Genomic DNA, 19,607 nt, shown 5'->3' on the forward strand with positions numbered 1-19,607 from the left:
GTTCAATAAAAGGTGATGAACTGAATCTAAGTGCAAGAGTTTTTTTTACCCATGATTCCCATCGAAATGCGACTTCCATGGCTGCAAAATCAACCCCTTGCCTTGTGTTAGTAGCAGAATGCTATAGCCACAGTGGCAGGTGAACAAATTGAAGAACAATATTTCTGTCTACAATTTTCTTTCCTTGCCTGTATGTAAGTAAAGTTTGGAATAAGTTTGTCATTGCAAAAAAGCCCAGTTTGTGGTCCTTTATTGAATAAACCACATATTGTGTATAGTTGAAACGCAGAAATTTGTTCTAAAATCCTCGGGTGATATATGTTCTTGAAAGTAGCATAGTATTTCATTACTTATAAAGATAGTAATCGCAGCGGATATTGTTATATGGGTTTACACACTAATATAAGTGATCACAAACTTATTAGAAACTTACTAGAAACATGTAAGGCATGAATGTTTCTGTACACTTGATCAGCTGTGAACGTGCAAGAACTGCTTGTACTGGCTGAACTGGCTGACTTCACTGCACAGTTTTGATTTACTTTTCTTCAGCGTGTCGTTTTATACTGTTTTATCCCCACAGGCCGTTTGCCTGCTTTTCGCATTGTTGCACGAGTTCTACATGATTCTGCAGGAGGGTACGTTGTCACTGTGCCACTATAGCAAGCAATTTACTTAATCTAGTAGCTCTAGAGTTAATTACCTTTCAAAGCAAGTGTTAATGCAGATGCAGTAAGGATACAAAGTCCGCAACATAGTCAATGTTTATTCGTTTCTGTGCAAGAAAAAAAATTCTCCAGGGAAGAGGTGCAACTTAACGTGCATGTAATATTTTATTCAAGCCACGGATTTAATGCTATCGTAGCAAATTCATTACCATAGCCTACGCTTTTAAATTTAATAAGAGGTAAGAGAAGCTTTCAAGATTTATCGGGAAATTCACGCTTGAAAACCGACAAGAAAATGCAACTGAACGGTACCGCTGTTCAGCGCAACGCTGAAACTTCGGGTACTTTGCTGTCTTGTCATTTGCCTTTGCCGAGGTTGAAATAATTCAAGCTGCTCCGCAAGCGCGATTTTTGCATGCTACTCAACAAAAGAAAATTGTGACGACCTCGTCGTCTGCTGGGGATCGAACACCTCCTAGCATTGACAACTCGCAAAGGCGTAGGAAGCAAACGTGAAAATGCACTTTATTTGCTGCGTAACGTGTCAACAAACGGACATAAATGGGAGAACCGAATATGCGGTACAAGTTATTTATTCTCCATTCGCGTACGTACCGAATTCGACGATCCACGTCTCCGCGCATTGCACTTGTCGTGCGAGACGCCATTTTCCAAAACAAACCGGCGGAATAGCTCCGTTGACAGCTCTCCGCGCAATTTCGACGGAAAATCGCTGCGATTGGTGCGACTGTGCGACCAACCGGTTGGTCGCAGCCGAAAATCGGGGGGTCGGCACTGCGACTGCGATTTTCATCGCAAACGACGGAAATCGCACTTCCGGTGCGTCGAAAATCGCATCATGTGAAACAGGCTACAGCCGTTGCTCCCGTATCTATGACTAATGTGTCCTTTTTAGTTGGTAAAGCGGGGGCCTTAATAGCCTAGTGAAATGCCTGCGATGAACAGCCATACCGCGGCGCTGCGTTTCTATTCCCCTAATAGAGAAAGACTGATCATGACCCTCCCTGGGTCATGAGTGACTTTATTGAGAATAGCACTGCAGCGCCCCTAGGTGACTTCTCACCGTATGAACTCCCTCGTGCGTGCGACCCTCTTCAATGTATCGGCTTCTAAGCTTTCGCTTCACTGTCGCTACTCGCGGCAAGAAGTGCAAAATTTAATAATTTGCTCGATCTCCGTTTGTCATCAGAAATTTCTAGCACTCAAAACGAAAAATAGATACTTAAGGAAATAAAAATGTTCGTTAAATTATTTGTTGTATTTTAACGTATTCGTTTGAGTGAAAGTGTAGGTGCAAGAATGCGCCGCATGTACCCTGTTCGCATTCGAGGGAGGATAGAAAGACAGTGCCCGAAAGAGGAGGCATGCCCTTGACGCGCCAGGGAAAGTCGTGGCAAGCGGCTCACGGCAAGTGTGCAGACATACAGCGGGACAGTCACTGTGTATTGCTAAGTTGCAATAATCCGTTGATAATAATACGCGGCGCTGGCGCGTTTCGTTGTGCAGCCTTCTGCGCTTCAAACATGGAAGCAGCGTGCCGCGCAGGTTGCGCTCATGTTGTCATACGCGGATTTTGTCTACATATTTTTTGCCTGTAGGTTTTGCGCGTCCCGCGCTCTCTCCGTTCACTGACTGCCGTCGAGCAAACCCGGGTAAAACTCGAGTGAACGAGAAACTCGGCGCATCATGCATAGCACCCCGGGAACTAAACCACAATCTGAGTGATATTCTCCGTGTTTGGTACGCCGTAAGTGCGAAAATCAGAAGTAGTTGCATCCAAAACCAAATTTGAACTGCACGCCACAGTGATTTGCATCAGGCGGAGTGTTGTGGGCACTCCCCGCTCCGCTGCAGCTTTCGCAGTGCAAGGCATTGAAGAAGGACCCGCCGCACTGCGAACGGTATCTTTGGTTGCCAACAATTCTTCTGCTGAATGCACTGAAGTAATTCTTGCGGCAAAGTATTTTTGAAATAGTCTGTTTGAAACGTCCAATCTTTGAAACGCCAAGTACATTTCTGTTTGGACCAGAGAGCAAACGGGTATAGACGATATTCTAATTGACATTAAGAGAAAAAAGTGGCGCTGGGCAGGTAATGTAATGCGCAGATTGGATAACCGTTGGCCCATTAGGGTGACAGAATGGGTACCAAGAGAAGTGAAGTGCAGTAGAGGACGGCAGTAGGCGGTGCTACGAAATTAAGAAATTTGCGGGTGCTAGTTGGAATCGGTTGGCGCCGGACAGGGGTAATTGGAGATCGCAGGGAGAGGACTTCGTCCTGCAGTAGACATGAAATAGGCTGATGATCATGAATCTCTGATTTCGATACGCTTGTCGCGTTGATGCTCTTGTCGAGCAGAAACCATTACTCCTCTTTAAAAACACTAACCGCAAAACGAGCCCTGTATTATAGCTTAGTTTTCCGCTTTTGAGCACCCATATGTCTAGAAAGCTGTATTAACAGCAAAATGGCGCTCTCATTTTGGCCGTCCGTAAGCGAGTAGACTATAGAAAGAATGATAAAAATTTCAAGCCAGTGATTTACATATTCATGACGCCAGCTCAACGAAATTCCATGTAATGAGTGGCATTGTTTACTGATCCCGACCTTTGAAATTGTCGGCGCGCAGCTCGTAGCAAAATCGATGTGGTACGCATCGTTGTTCCCTTAAAATTTTCTCAATCAAAAGGCGTGTACGCTCGCTGCTAAAAGGACACTAGAGAGAAAAATTATGTTGAGTTCTATTGTTACTTATCCTTCTCCAATATCAAGAAAAGTCATTCTGACCATAGGAGAATTCATAAGCCAGGAAAGACGCATGTAGAAAATAAATGTGGCGAAGCCGGCTTCAACATCGCGATCCAGCTGGCCTTGATGTCATGGCTTTCGGCGGCGTCTTCTGAAAACCAGCTATTTCTTTTGCCGCTTCAAGAAGTATATTATGTTCTAAATACAGACCGCACTTACACTCTAAACACAAAGAGAGTTCCGGGCACTCTCTCTGAGGGAGTATCTCCTTGTCCCATATTTCACTTTTTGAGAGTAGATCGACCCTCTTTAAGAGGGAGTAGGTGAACTCCTCCCGACAGAGTTTTCTTACTCCACCGCAAGAGAGTGCTAATACTCTCCCCACAGGGGTAAATAGTACTCCCCCAGACCGAGTGCTTCTACTCCTCCAAACCGAGTACGTCTACTCCTCCAAGCCGAGTGTTTCTACCCCCCCAGACCGAGTGCTTGTACTCCTTCAGAACAAAGTAATAGTGTGAAAGCACGATGTATATCCATGGTCACGTTAGAAGGGATTCGCAATACTTACGTGTGGAGAATATTGGATTCCTTCATAAGCAGCTCCTGCAATTATGCTTGGTGAATGGGATGTAATCCGCAGTCACCGAGTTACTTAAATAAAACATTGTCTCTCTTAAAAGGTCAAAATCTTTATTCATCAGTCACAAGACAAACTGAATAATAACTTGAGAAACATATTAACAAACACATAAAATCAGATTACAATGGTGCCCATGAACTTTAGAACACATCTTGTAATAAAACATAAGCATACTTTCTAAAGTTTCAGCAGTATTACAGTGTAGAAATATCCTTTAATTTCAATTGGCTTTTTCTTTTCCAAAATAAAGTATACAATGGAAAGTTAAACATAGAACAAACGTGTGCCAACTCACAAAGTATTGACTCTACGATCGAAGAGAAATATACGCCGCATTAACGGCCAGAAAACGCATTTCTGGCACAAAACGCGTGCACTTATATGACAGAGTTTACCAAATGAGCTGCTAAGCATGGGGCTGGTAATGTAGATAAATTGTGCAAGAAACTTTTTCGTGTGCCATATTCTAAGACAGCAGCTCATTTGATAACGTCATATACATCATAGGGACGTTCCTGACTGAGAGTACAGTGTATTTAAAAATGTGTTGTATATTCTCATGTGAGGCCGCAGGTCCAGCTAGCTTTGCTTATATTTCACAAAGTTATTCATGTATTGGCTACACTCCATTGTTTCTAAGAGTGTGTTGTCGTCGTCCTACAGCAATATCCTGCACGGTCTCAAAGCGGTACAGAGGCCTATTGTATTTCCTATTCGGTTGGCCTCCTCACGAAAGTAGGTTCCTGGTGCTGTTGGGATTCATCCGTTACACTTTCTCACAAATAAAATTAAATTTAAAATATTAGCTAGTGTGCAGCAAATGAGTATAAAACTGCAAGGAGCATTGGCATTAAAATCTTGTGCATCAAATTTCTTGTCATATATGATAGCTTTTCAATCCCATTACGGTAATAACGCTATACTTCTGAGGAGCAGCTTGCATAATTACGTGATCAATTATTGTGACTCGTTGAATATGCGAACTAAAGTATAGCACGGCTTCAGATGTGAACCAAAAATCAGATGCGATGAATATGATGCATCAAAGGCGACATAAGTATTAGTACAGGCAGGGAAGTGCACAAGAAAGACAAAGAAGCAAACCATAAATTAAGAATGACAACATCCTGTTTCACATAACTTTCCCATGCACGTGGATTTTGCATGCGACTATGCATATACTTGCACAATGAACCAACTACCTAAAACCAAAGCTTTTTTTCTACTGAAGTGGTTAAGATGCGCTAAAGTAAGAACAATTATCGCGATTCACAGAATCTTCGTCTCAAAACAAGTACATATATGTCTGGGCAGATTAATACATCGCCTGACTGTGCACTCTACCTTAAGTCTAGAAATTTACTATGCGCAAAAATGCTTCAATTTGTTTTTGCCTTAAAAAATTATGCATACAGAAGCCATGAAACTAAGGGGCTTTTGCTTAACACTATATGTTCACGTCCACCAATTGATGAACAAGTGTTCTACTCAGATGCTCTCAGTTCTTTGTATTGAACGCATCTCTACCTCCACTAGCATACTTAGTCTTCAAGTACATTGAGTCACCGTAATCAAAATATAAAATACCTGCCAGAAGCTATCATATGACTATTTCACAGAACGAGAAAGCACAATTTAACATTTTTAAAATAATTTTTAATTCTAAGTGACTCTCCGGCTTTTAAGACGTAAGGTGTGCACCACGGTGTACACAGTTAAAGGCCTTAATTGCTCCTTGCTTTCGCTTCGGGAGGCACGAACGGTTCTAATGAACTGGTTTCGTGAGCATGCATGTAAACGATAATGATTTCTTAAACAAAGCATTCTCTTCCCCCAATATTTCCCCTTTCTGTAACCTAAAAGGAAGCCATACTTCTAAATTTAGGTGTAAAAAATAGATAAAAATTAAGACATGAAAAGCTGTCACTTCATGTCAGCATTTAAAATGCCTACAGATATGCCTACAATGCCTACAGAGTGGGAAGGCGACAGCAACGCCGCAACCATGGTTAGACGAATTCTGCTCTTTGTGCAGTTTCTCTTCGGGTTCCTTGCTACTGCGGGCCCCCCTCCGGCGGTCCGTCGATTCCGGAACAACGGATACAGGTTTCATCTCGCCCGTGCCTGGCCAGCCTGTCTTCTTTGGTGAAGATAGCCTTGGCCCGACCACCGCCGATTTCAACTTATCTCCGTTCGACTACGTAATCACGGACTGTCCAATCCTACTGGTATCCAACGCTGTGACGTCAGCGCCTGCGACTATAAGAGCAGCACCGCTGGCCGCTTTCTTCAGTGGGCAAGGTGACAGCAACGCCGCAACCATGCTTAGACGAATTCTGCTCTTTGTGCAGGTATGTCACTCCAATAATGCTTACTGCATTCGATCTGACGACCCCTTTTTGTTGCTGCTGCCTTGCGCAAGATGCTGCAATTCCTGTTTTGCGTACATTTCGAGAGAGCTTATGCATCTTGTTAGTCGCCTTTTGTTAAGTGGTGATGTTGAGACGAACCCAGGGCCTCCTAGAAGGAACCCTCAAGCCAACACAGAGCTAAACTCGCAGTCTGGATGCGCCCCTACCCTCGATAGGTCGACAGCAGCGGTTGGTGACACTCACAACATTGGTGATATGTTTGCTCAGCTCCTCGCTGGCCAGAACCGAATTGCGCAAGATATTGCTAATCTTAGAACTTCCGTTGACTCCCGTTTCAAGGCCTTTGAAAGCCGTCTAGCTTCACTTGAATCTTCATTTTCGGCCTCTGGCTCTGTTTCTGATGACGTGCAAAATAAAATTCTGGCATTAACAGCCACAGTGAACAGGCTTGTCACGCAGAATGATGAATTGGAAGCATGTCTCAGTCAAAACAACTTCAAGGCTCTTTCTTCACTTCTCGAAGACTTAGACAATCGCGTGACCGCAGCGGAAAACGCCCCTGCGATCAACGACCTGTGTACCAAACTACAAGCAGAGGTGACTTCGCTTTCGACAACTGTGACACGGCTACTTTCCAAGAATGATGAACTAGAAAACAGGTCCCGTCGCAACAATATAATTCTACAGGGTCTTGATGAACCGACTGGCGAAACTCTCGAAACATTATTAGCTAATGTTTCACGGCTATTTTCTGAGACATTGATGATGCAATGTCCGTCCATTGAACGGTGTCACAGGATTGGTCGGCCTCGGGAAGGCCACCGGCGCCCCGTAATAATGAAGATCTTGAATTTCCAGGAAAAGCTTCAGATCTTCAAAAATGCCACTAAACTCGTAAATTCCGATCTGCGCTTCACCGATGGCCTGTCTTCAAATGTGAGATCTGTTCGCAAAAAGCTCTGGGAGGCATCCGGTTCATTTCGCGACACAAGTTTTGTTGTAAAAATGCGCTATGATCATGTCTTTATTAACAAGATTCGCTATGACTGGGATCACTTGTCTAACTCAATGGTAAAATCTTCCAGTAATTCCTTTCGCTCCTCACCTGTGCGTTTAGTTAACAACTGTGCCGATGCCAGCAGCCATACTGTATCACCGTCATGGCATCTTTGACCAGCTCCCACATCGCTTGATTGCCTTCGTTTACTCAATCTTAATGCACGAAGTATCACCAATAAATTTCCTGCCTTGTTATCTCTTATTCACTCGTACTGTCCTCACGTTGTTGCGATCACGGAAACGTGGCTACACAATGGTATTTTTTACTCGGAATTCACTCCACCGGATTATACGCAATTCGCACAGACAGACAGAACAGCAGGGGGGGGCGACATCGCCCTTTTGCTTCGGTCTGATTTTAGGTTTTCCGTTCTTCCAGCTCCTCTAGATACGGAGTCGGCCTGGTTCAAACTTTACTTGGAAAAAACGTATTTTGTAATCAGCGCTTTCTATCGCCCCCCGGGAACAACGGTGGACTCGCTTCAATCAATCGAAACGTTCATGCACATGCACAACCTAGGTCCTTCCAACTTTATTTCTCTGGGCAATTTTAATGCACCTGGCATTCATTGGCCCTCTCTATCGACATGCGGTCATGATGGCTCTTTCGAAAAAGAACTTTTGAATTTTAGCCTGAATTTGGGGCTTACTCAGATCGCTTGCGAGCCTACCAGGCAGAATGCTCTTTTCGACTTGGTCTTTCTTAGCTCGAACCTCACCGCGAAAGACTACACTTGCGAAGTGGTAGAAGGCATTTCTGATCATAAGGCTGTTCTCGTTTCCCTTCCGTGCATTGTTCCTAAACCATCCTTCGTTCTTACTACATTTCGCGATTTCAATCACGCTGACGACACCTCTATTTTAGATACATTGGCCGATGCCTTCGACACCTTTGAAACACTCGCCATATCAAGTGACGTGAATGTTCTCGTGACATATTTTGAAAATATTGTCATGTCATGTATCGAACACTTCATTCCCGTCAAAACAGAAAAGAAAAATACTAAAATCCCTTGGATGAACAGAGATATACTACATCTTTCACGTCGTGTTCGCAGGCTTAGACGCTTGAAGGACTCCCATAACCCCGTATACACTGCTAGGTTAGCTAAGGCGAAGGAGGATCTTTGTACAAAAACCAAATCAGCCAAAGATTTTTTTATAGCGTGCAGCTACCGCTTCTGTTGAAAAGTAACCCGCATAAATTCTGGGGATCCATTTTTCCTCGTGACAGCTGTTGTACATCCTTGTGTGTGAAGAACGAAATGACTAGTGATTCACTATTAATCTCCAACGCTTTCAACGCATACTTTAAGTCCGTTTTTACTTGCGATAATGATATTGTTCCTCCTTTTCTAAACATACATCCGACTTGCCCCATTAATGATATCTTAGTTAGCACAGAAGGTGTCTTAAAGCTTATACTAAACCTTGACACAAAGAAAAGTGAAGGGCCTGATGGAATCCCGAATTTGTTTCTCGTTTGGTATGCCTTATGGACTTCACGATACCTTACTCTTATCTTCAATAAATCACTAACTTCCGGCATAGTACCTTCATCATGGAAGATGGCTAAGGTGCTTCCGTTACATAAGTCAGGTAGTAAGCAGCATCTTTCTAACTACCGGCCAATATCTTTAACACTATATTCATGCAAGATACTAGAGCATATAATATACAAACACATTATGGAATTCCTTGAATCAAATAACGTCCTCTCTAATGTACAACATGGATTCAGACGCGGTTTTAGCACCATAACACAACTTCTCGAGTTCACGCATGACATAGCTTCTAACCTGAATAGGGATTTCAGATTGACGCTATATTCATAGTCATAGATTTTTCCAAAGGTTTCGATACCGCACATCACTCAAAACTACTGTCCAAACTAAATGCCATTCTTAACAACCCTCAATTAGTGAAATGGATAGAAAGTTCTTTGTCTCACCGCACTCAATTCGTAAGCTTTAACTCTATCAATTCTTCGGTGCTGGATGTGTCATCAGGCGTCCCACAAGGCTCGGTCCTCGGACCTCTACTTTTCTTACTATATATTAATGATTTGCCACGCGAGATATCATCCAAAATTCGAATGTATGCAGATAACTGCGTATTGTATGACACCATTTCATCTCCCTCTGAGCATGTTCGCCTTAGTGAATCATTCTTCAGATTTTCTAAATGGTGTGAAACATGTCAAATGAATATTAACTTCCGTAAGACTGTCGTTATGTCCTTCTCTAATAAAGATAACCCGTTCCTTTTCAGCTACGGATTTAATGATAATTTAATTCAACGCGTTTCTGAATATAGATATCTTGGTCTCACGTTCACCACTAACCTGTCCTGGTTAAAGCACATTGATTCCATTACGACTAAAGCTCTACAAAAACTCGGTTATTTACGTCGTACTCTAATTCTCCGCGCGACACTAAATTACTGTTATATAAAACTATTGTTCGCCCTATACTTGAGTATGGTAGTATCGTTTGGAATCCCTACAAGCAGTACGAAATAGGCAGAGTTGAGGCCATACAGAGGAAAGCCATTAGATTTGTCTACCGACGTTATGACCACCAGTTCTCACCATCGTCAGTCATGTCCTCACTCAACCTGACTTCTCTCGCCGAACAGCGACACGTTAATTCTTTAAAATGTTTTCATGCCATTATTCACTCATCTTGTCGCCTCTCCAGTAATGAATATATCACCTTTGCAAAAATCTCTTCTAGTAGGAGACATCACGCGCTTAACATTACACCATTTTTGCACGCACTAATATTTTTAAGTATAGCTTCTTCCCTAAAACAATTGAAACATGGAATTCGCTACCAGGAACCAACCGTTCTCTCCCATTAAATGAATTCTTGTCTGTGCTCCCTCAACACTGCGCCTAAACTTTCTTTGTTGCCTATTGTATTTCTTTCTTGTATTGTATTATCCACTCCTGCTATAGCCCCAGCAGGGGCTGCAGTATGTGTAAATAAATAATTAAATAAAATACAGAATCACAATGGTTTGTATTTGCGCCCTTGTATTCACGTGCTGTTAAATGTAAGCTATTAAATCTGTTAAATGTATGTAAGCACCTAACGAAGCATGAGCTGTTGCTTCTTATAGTGAACACAGGTACCGTGTTCGTTGCAAGTATGTATTAAGTCACTAAACGAATGTGCAATTTCATTGTACCACAACTTTTTTTTATCACATGGATACGTCAGTTGAGAGACAAGACAAAAAGCAGTCCCTTCACACAAAACTAATCAGCTGTTTTTTAACACATTTCTGACTTTTCAATGACACTTGCTTCTATGTGTTTCTCTCCGGAGAGCATATTTGATTTTGACCTTCCCATCAGAGACATTACATAAATATACCATGTTAAGATGACTGCCTAGAGCATGTGATAATTTTCATCTTAGTGTGCCATACTGTATATTGAAAGTTTTGTTTACATTTAGTCAAAAGGTACACCTAATGTACCCATATTCTAGTTTTCTCGCCCAAATTGCATGGCAATGTAGTTTGATTCTTTGGAGTGCGCTCCTCTCCGCGACGTGAAGTCGCGCTGGGCTGGCTCTTTGGCATACTTGTGTTCTTGCAGTTGCCTTCTTGCGTTACATAAAGCAGGTGCCTGAAAAATATTGTGTACAAAAGTCAAAACGAGGACACGGTGTAGAACAACATCAAGACAGTCAAGGTCATGGCAGTAAAAATAGCCTTAACTCTTAGTCTTCCTACTGAAGTGCATGCGAAAAATCTAAATGAGTGCAACAGTCAACTGCTACACTAACTTCAATTTCTAGGTTTAAATAAAAAAAGAAATAACCGACAGTTCATCCTCGCTCAGCACGAATGTTAAAATACTCCTGCTAATAAATAGTATATTGGTCATTGTCAGATGTCATAAGTCTGTCATTAGGCTGGTGTGTTTCAAACACCACTTTGACACATCCTAAGCACTTGACCAGTGTGCCCCCCGCACCATCTCTGGTTGTGCCACTGCTCAAGCCATAATTTGAGGATCATATCGGCAAACATGATGCTCAGTAGGGATGAAAATACGGTCCTCCAGTTCAGTGGATATGACTGGATGTGCCTATAAGAAAGAGCAACAAGGCTTGTTATGGCAATATAATAATTATGGGGTTTTACGTGACAAAACCACTTTCTGATTATGAGGCACGCCGTGGTGGAGGAGTCCGGAAATTTTGACCCCGTGGGGTTCTTTAACGTGCACCTAAATCTAAGTACACGGGTGTTTGAGCGTTTTGCCTCCATCGAAACGCGGCGGCCGTAGCCGGGATTCGATCCCGCGACCTCGTGCTCAGCAGCCCAACACCATAGCCACTGAGCAACCACGGCGGGTTTGTTATGGCAAGCTTACTCACATTTCAATAATAACAAGAAAGTTCACTGCGGCCTGCATCTAAGCTTACTAAAAGGCATGAACTAATTTTCATTTATGAGGTGCGCAATGGAGTTTTTTTGACAGACTCGACTACTGCTGCAGTTTGAAATCTAGCATTTTACATTCTTGAAGGCATGTAAAAGTTGCAGTTAGACCGCAGTTATTAGTTTATTAGACCAACTCTTTGTTTTGTGTACGACAGACGACTGGTAACATGGAATTAAAGCAACGCTTTATTTTGATACTTTATTTCTCCACTAAGATATTAAAGCGATAAACACATTTTGATATGCCATGCAGTAGCAAGGTGCACACATTACGCTTGTAACCCCCAGAGGAAGGGTGATTTAGCTGTTCATATGACATAACTCTGAAACGCCAACTCAAATTAGCAATGCACAGGCCGGTCCAAAACAATAAGCGTATGCAAAGTACCCCTGCAATTGTAGTTCCACACAGCAGCCGTTATATTCGATACGGATGCGTAGCTCGCTGCTTGACAATTCACCGAGTTCGTAGACATAAGCATCCTTTCAGATTCGCACAGTGCTCGAAAACCGTAACAGGATACATCAAATCAGACATATAGTCCTACCATTTCAATACATCAGCAAAAACAGTTCAGTCTTAGGGATAAACACCGTGAGAGCGATTTAGTGCACGAAGGCGACGAGCGACGGCTTCGAGCGACAAAACGGGCCGTCGCTTCAACAGATGGCTCGGTTCTGGAAATCTAGAAATCGTCGCTCGTATCCCGGAAGTGCTATGAGCGACTAGCCAATAGCGCGAAGCCGGAACTGGATGTACAGCCGCGTCCACGTCTGTGTAGAGCGCGCGAGCAGACGGCCTTGCTCTGCGGGGCGACACCGTGCGGCAGTTGCGAGATCTGACGCACTGTGCCCAAGAGCATGCGCGGCCTAATATACATGCAGACCTGCACTGCACGAGTCGCAACGTTGAAAAGGGCCGTTGTTTAACCGAATATGTACGCTTCCTCAGGGCGCTCTCGGTATCGCCATGCCAAAGTATTACGCGTTTCAGCTGATACACGCGCCTGACTCTCACAACAAGCTATGCGTGCTTTCTGGCCGTTCCGATTAAGCGGTGATACGAAAAAATGATAACGCCAATAACGGCGTAAAAAGAAAACTGAGGCGTTAATTTTTTGATGCCGTCTTCTGCCTGCCCTTGGGACTTATAGATAATGCGTTATTTTGTATTTTGGCTCAACATTATTTATTAGAGGACGTGGTGTGTTCAGCCATTGCCGAAGAAGAGAAGCTTCAGCCTACGGACAACGCTTCCACAAGGGGCATCGTGGTTTAAACTTTGCCTCCCTCCCGAGGTTCCCCTTGTTAGGCCGCTGCGGACTACTGCGAATCCCCGTCTTTCTGTGGCTCCCTTGTCGTTCTTTGGAGAAAACTGCATTATGCTCAATACCATAGGCATTAGAGCAGCAATGACCGCTTCGTTGGATCAGTAGGGTTACACGACGACTTGTACTTTTTAAAAATAAACATGGAAACACTGAGAAAAAGATCAACGTTTATTTATGCGAGAATATGCAACGAGAAATAGCGCCTATTTTCTAATAGAAAATGGTCCTGCACGATTCTGTTTCACAGTTTCAATCCTCTTGGGAAGCGAGTCGTACAGCTGATTCACAAGATCTGGCAGCTGTCGGGGACGGTGCCACTCATCTTTAATACCTAACCAAAGCTCGACAGTGGTTACTGCGGCTAGACCTGCTTTTTTGGCTAGATTTGACTTCATCATACCCCATACATTTTCTATGATATTTAAATCAGGGCTTCTTGCAGGCCATTTTAGCCTTGCGGCACCTAAATTGTCCAGCGTCTGCTGCACTGCCTTTGATGTGTGGATTGGTGCGTTGTCCTGTTGTAGCCAGTTATGTCCATCCGGGAAGACGCTATCGAGAACATGCGGAATGAGCACTGTCTCCAAAACGTCCATGTATGTTTCAGAGGTGATCTTCCCTAAAAATCGATGCAATGGTCCCAAACCTGTGTGGCTGACCGCGCCCCACACGTGAACAGTGGCGCGCCCGCTTGAACGAGTACCCAAGACATAGCGGTAGTCGTACCTGCGGGAGATATGTCATCGACATATGCATTAAACTAACGGCTATTGCGTTGACATCCTTTGGTAAATCAGAATGGACCATGTTACAATAAAAACAAAGGGAAGTGCTTAATGTCAATTAAAACTTCGCTGAGTAAGGCGAACTCTGAGACCATGCAGGAAGAAAGAAAAGTATTAATTGCAATGCTGAAGTTAAATATTTTCTTATTAGATGTCGTAACTGCTTAGAAGCTTGAGATTACACAAAAGACGCTTTAATTTTCAAGCAATGGTGTTCCTGAAAGAAATAGGGAACTATCCAGCGTTCGCAGCCAGTAACAACGGTAGGAATACGTGACATACCGGCAGTTGCACGGACGCCACACCCTCCTCTGCTGGTCCCAACGGGTGCAGAACGAGGCCTCATCCGTGAACACAATCGCGCGCCAGTTGTTCGGGCACCAGGACTCCACCGCAGACGCAAATTCAAGTCGCTCATTGCGGTGTATTTCATCCAGCATCACTTTTTGCGCTGATACTCTGCTCCTTATACCGGCTACGTGAAGCCGTCTCTTGATTGTCGCAAGGCTTATATTTCCGAGTCCAACTTCGTCCCTTATTTCTCTGGCGCTGAGGTAAGGTCGGTCACAGCTGCTGCCACGATTAAGCGGTCCTCATATTCTGATGTCATCCGCTGTCGACTTGCACGGGGAGCATCATAATTCGTCGTTCATAATAAACTGCCTAAAGGACCCTGTTAACGGTGCGCATAGGGTGCCGGGTAGCTGCGCATAACGCTCTTTGGGATATTGTGCGCACCATAATAGCAATAGCGCGTCGTTCATCCGCTGTGAGTTGGGGAGCCCTTAATTGCAAATAGATTCTGCGCAAAGGTTTGACTTCTATGTCTAATATAGGCAGCACGCATGCGATGTTGTCATTTCATTGGCCGATAACATTATCCGGGATTGGTGAAAACATAGTTTTTCATATCAAGTGCCGTGACAGAATCACACGCGTTATCACTCACCTGCGCAATTCCCGTCATCGCGCGTAGTAAGACGGCGCCCTCGGGTAACGCGCAGAACCGGCAAAACACGTCCGCTTACCAACATAATTTCTGGTTTAAAGCAGGGTGCGCCGATCTGCATGTATATTAGGCCGCGCGTGCTCCTTGGCACACCTCGTCAGACCCCACAACTGCCGCAAGGCGTTGCCCCGCAGAGCAAGGCCGGCTGCTCACGCGCTGTACACAGATGTGTTCGCGGTTGTACATCGCTCAAGTGCTACCGATTGTCGCGCGGAACGAGCAAACGATTGCATTTTTATACGTGCAAGGATAACAACCTACTGCAAGACCTTCGGAAATATTTTATGCTACTTTTTATAGCAAAATGCATCAACTTCAGTTACTAAAGCACGCGTCACGCTAGCTTCGACGCGTACTTTGCAGCCCTGATATCGGCAACACCGGGGAGACGTCGCTCAAAATTGTCGCTCGCACGGAGTACGACTTGTAGGCGACGAGCGAACGCGACAGCCATCTCCATCGCATCGCTTGTAGCTGTCGCGCGCAAGATCGCTTATATGGGGTTTATTTATTCAGCATAAAACATGGATTCCTCACACGTTTTCAATAAGTTCAAGATAACGCGCACAATTGACCTCTTCCATCATGCAGGTGAACGCCTGCGGCAAAGTTTCTAACTGGCACTGGTGCTGCACGTAACTTCAGTGGTCGCAGATTGCCCATAGGCGAGAAACCGACAAGCGTGCGGCTTATTTATAACGAAAGCATACCGCCAGCAAAAAGACGCCTTCTGTTATGTGACTCCTAATTTAACAGCGTTCCGTACACAGTAGACTTCCAAACTGAATAAATTCAAACACACCAAACGCACGCTTCGCATAGGCTCGGTATCATGGGCTGGTGGACAAACCATTTTAAGCGTCTTCTCGCCTCACGTCTTATTGAGCATACCATGGTTCTGGCAGCGTTTGCCATTTTCAAAGCTCTTACGGATAGCGGCAAGTGTTAAAATCACATGCAGTTATCGCGACGACTGGCTTTTTCGATTGACATCGAGAGACACAGCGCGCTTGCCTAGTGCGTTGTCAATCGCGTCGGCTAAGCGCCGCGACGACTTCCTGGCGGTAGCATGTCATATACGCAGAATGTGCCCTAGACATAAGTTAGCATTCACTTACCGTGGTGGATTTGTTGTTATATCCAACGAATGACGAACGACTGTCGTGTTTCCGCGGCGACGCGAGATCGCTGACTGACACACGGTCTCCCTTGGATGGCCTTCGTTACTCCTCGTTGGACGGATCATCTTTCTCCGGTGCTGTGCTGTTCCGCGATGTTGAGCGCGCGCGCGGTGGAGCAACTCCGAGTGAAAAAGTAGAGCGCTCGCTCCGCGTCCCTGTGAACTGTGGCTGCCTGTTCTCTTAGAAGCAAAATGGTGTGTTTTTTGCTCAGTGTGCGTGAGTGATACATTGCCATGTTCGGGGCCAGCCTCCTACAGTTGAAGCAGAAGATTACCCTACGTTTTGTTCTCTATTGCCGCAAGAGTAGAACGGGCATTCTATTCTCTCCCAGAAGGACAGAGTGAAAAGCACATTTCACCCTGTCCTTTGTGACGGAGTGAACAATGCATTTCACTCCACTCGACATTTTGCGAAAGTAAAACAACGCTTTGAAGAGTAAATCGGCCGCTTCACTCCTCCGATACTCTCCCTAGTTTTTAGAGTGTAGCAAGTTTACATTTATTTGTACAGCGCCCCGATGATGCAAAAACCAGACCATACTTTGAAATTGCTGATGTCACCGACGCACGGGCCTCTACGTGTCGGAGCGAATAAGAAATCAATTTTAGTCCTCATTGTCTCGAGTAGTAAAGCACTTTAGCGCGAAATTAACAAAAACCGACTTAGGAATGAATACTTCGTTTGTAAAAATATATTTAGTGCTTTTTGTGTCTTCTTAATTTAAGCATCCTTTGCGTCTAAAACCATGTCGCACGCAACCACCTCGCGATTCACCCAGAAATTGTTGGAAAGGAAACTGCCACTGATAATTAGAAAGTGACCTACTTCACCACCGTTAGCAGCTCGTGTCTGAGCTGCTGCACGTACCACAGACTGTACAGCGCGAGGGACATTCAGGTGCAGCTCTGCACTGCAAGCAGAATAGCCACGAGACCGGCCAACAGCCAAGGCAATCCTGCCAACTCCAGATCGGCTTCGAGCCAGGCGAACGTGAGGACCATCACGAGGCTGACGTTGAGGATGACGCTTGTCACGAACATCAAATGGTCCTCCAAGTGTTCCTCGTCCATCAGCCACATGGCGAAAGTCTGCGCACCAAAAAAGTGACGTCACTTTCCACAGCGAAGCTGTATATTGCTAAGGTTCCGTGCATTTTGCTCCTCCGTGGACAAAAACTATCATTATCAATGGCTCATACCCCGTAAGCATTCACACTCACTTCTGCAAGCAAAAAATGGAATGGCTCATAATCCCGTAAGGTTCATGCCTACTCACTTTTCGTGAATTAGCAGAGATGACACAATTCCTGTTGTTGTCGGTGATTTCAATGTGGATGTGTCGGTACCCAAACGGGAGCGGTTTACGCGTTCCGTGCTTCAAACATATCCCTTGCGATGCCACACCGACTCGCCCAACCGACCACCCAGCGGTGTACGTGCATCGATTTGACATTATCAAATAATGATTGCAGTTGCGAGTGAAATGATGACCACCGATCAAGACAACAAATGAGTGTACGTACCTTTCGTCACGATGACCACCCATCAAGACAATAAATGAATTCGTACCTTTGGTCAAAAAATTGGAGAACGCTTAAGCTTCGTCTTCAAGAGTGGAACGCGATAGCGTTCCCGTCGTCCCTCCAAGGGGTGTAAGACAATGCGCTACGGCGCAGCGATCACTTACGAGGCGCCCCGCATCGGACTTTGCATCCACCAATCATGCGGTGAGCGCCGAGCAACGCAGCGTTCGGCGCAGCAACGAAACGTGCGCCTGAGCAAGCGGAACGAACCAAAGAACTCGGTGTCTTGAAAGGAGAAACGATCTACGCCAGCCAAACGTCGTGTTCGGCACGGACAACCGGGCCGCGACGCGCCATGAAGGCCGACGCGATCAATGGGGCTGACGCCTCGATGGGATCGTTCTCTATCTCGCTTGGGAGCACCACGCAGGCGCACGACTCCTCGGAAGCAGCTCGGCACACATCGCAGGGGACGCTTTCCCACCAGAAGCGCTACGGCGCAGCGATCGCGTCAGAGGCGCCCCTCATCGAACGCTGCACCTAAGAATCGCACTGTGAGCGGAAAGAGGAGCCGCGTCGCCTAAACACGAGGATTTGAGTGACGCACGCTGGACGTTGGAAGGGGAGAGAGCGAGAAAACTTATTAAACGCAAGGGTAGTGGGGCATCCTCGCACCGGTCCCCGCACGGCCCGAAGGGGAGAAGCGGGCGAATGGCGCGCCACGTGTCGGGGCAGCGCCGCACATTGCGAGGAGGGGGTCTTCTGTGTTTGCCGCAAGATGGCTCTGCGTGTGCGCAGAGCGGAGAAGGAATGTAGCGGAAACGTACTTCGCTACTCTTGTAACTGCGGCGTTTGTAAGTTACAGGCTCATAATTACCGATATAGACCGCAGTATAACTTTCTACGGCACGTTTCTAAGGCAACACCACATTCACTAGAGGCGCTTTTGTACCGCTTTAAAGCAGCGAACTCGTGGCTGAGTGGTAGCGTCTCCGTCTCACACTCCGGAGACTCTGGTTCGATTCCCACCCAGTCCATCTTGCAAGTTGTTTTTTATTTATGAAGTGTCTCCCGGGATTTATCGCTCACGGCCAACGCCGCTGACACCGACGCCGACGACACCGGCTTTTCTGCGACACGAGCTCCTTAACGCTTTCGCGTTAAAATTTAGAGGACGCTTAGCTTCGCCTTTAAGAGTGGAACGCCAATAGCATTCAAAGATCCCTGACTGCTTCTCACGCTTCCCGGCAGCTGCAGCGTATGTAACCGTAAAGTTTATAAGGAAACGCTCACAGCGAACGGTGCGCACGAGGGCGGGCGTTCTAGCCGAAACGCGGCCTCTTGCATTCGTGATGGATGGATATTATGAGCGTCCCCTTTGGAACGGGGCGGTGGGTTGCGCCACCAAGCTCTTGCTACTATACTGCCTAATATCCTACCTAGGTTAAACAATGAAAAAAGAAAAAAACACTATGAACTACCACGCCCAAATTTTCTGATCCCCTATTGCGAACTGTGCTTTTGTACGTCTCCGTCTTTTGTCGTTTCCCTACTTTTTCTCCATTATTCCTCAAGTCGCCTCTTACTAATGTCTATTGCGGACATGTTTGCTTTACCACTGCTTGCTCTGAACCCAAGGGCTTCAAGGAGGCCAGTGGTGCCTAAATCGACCGCTGGGTAGACGTCTTCACATTCTAACAAAACATGCTCCATAGTTTCACTAGCTTTACCGCAGCAAGCACATGCTTCTTCCTTCTTATATCTCGCTTTATAGGTGTGTGTTCTAACGCATCCCGATCTCGCTTCGAAA

The 19,607-nt window shown here is 45.3% G+C and overlaps 1 pseudogene; it reads right to left on the reverse strand.

Moving 5' to 3' along the window:
- The window catches only part of LOC142558289 (uncharacterized), a 30,938-nt pseudogene extending 13,584 nt beyond the window's left edge, over nt 1-17,354 (reverse strand).
- Nucleotides 17,355-19,607: the final 2,253 nt, after the last annotated feature.

This window comes from Dermacentor variabilis, chromosome 9 (assembly GCF_050947875.1).
Source record: "Dermacentor variabilis isolate Ectoservices chromosome 9, ASM5094787v1, whole genome shotgun sequence".
Taxonomy (NCBI): Eukaryota; Metazoa; Arthropoda; class Arachnida; order Ixodida; family Ixodidae; genus Dermacentor; species Dermacentor variabilis.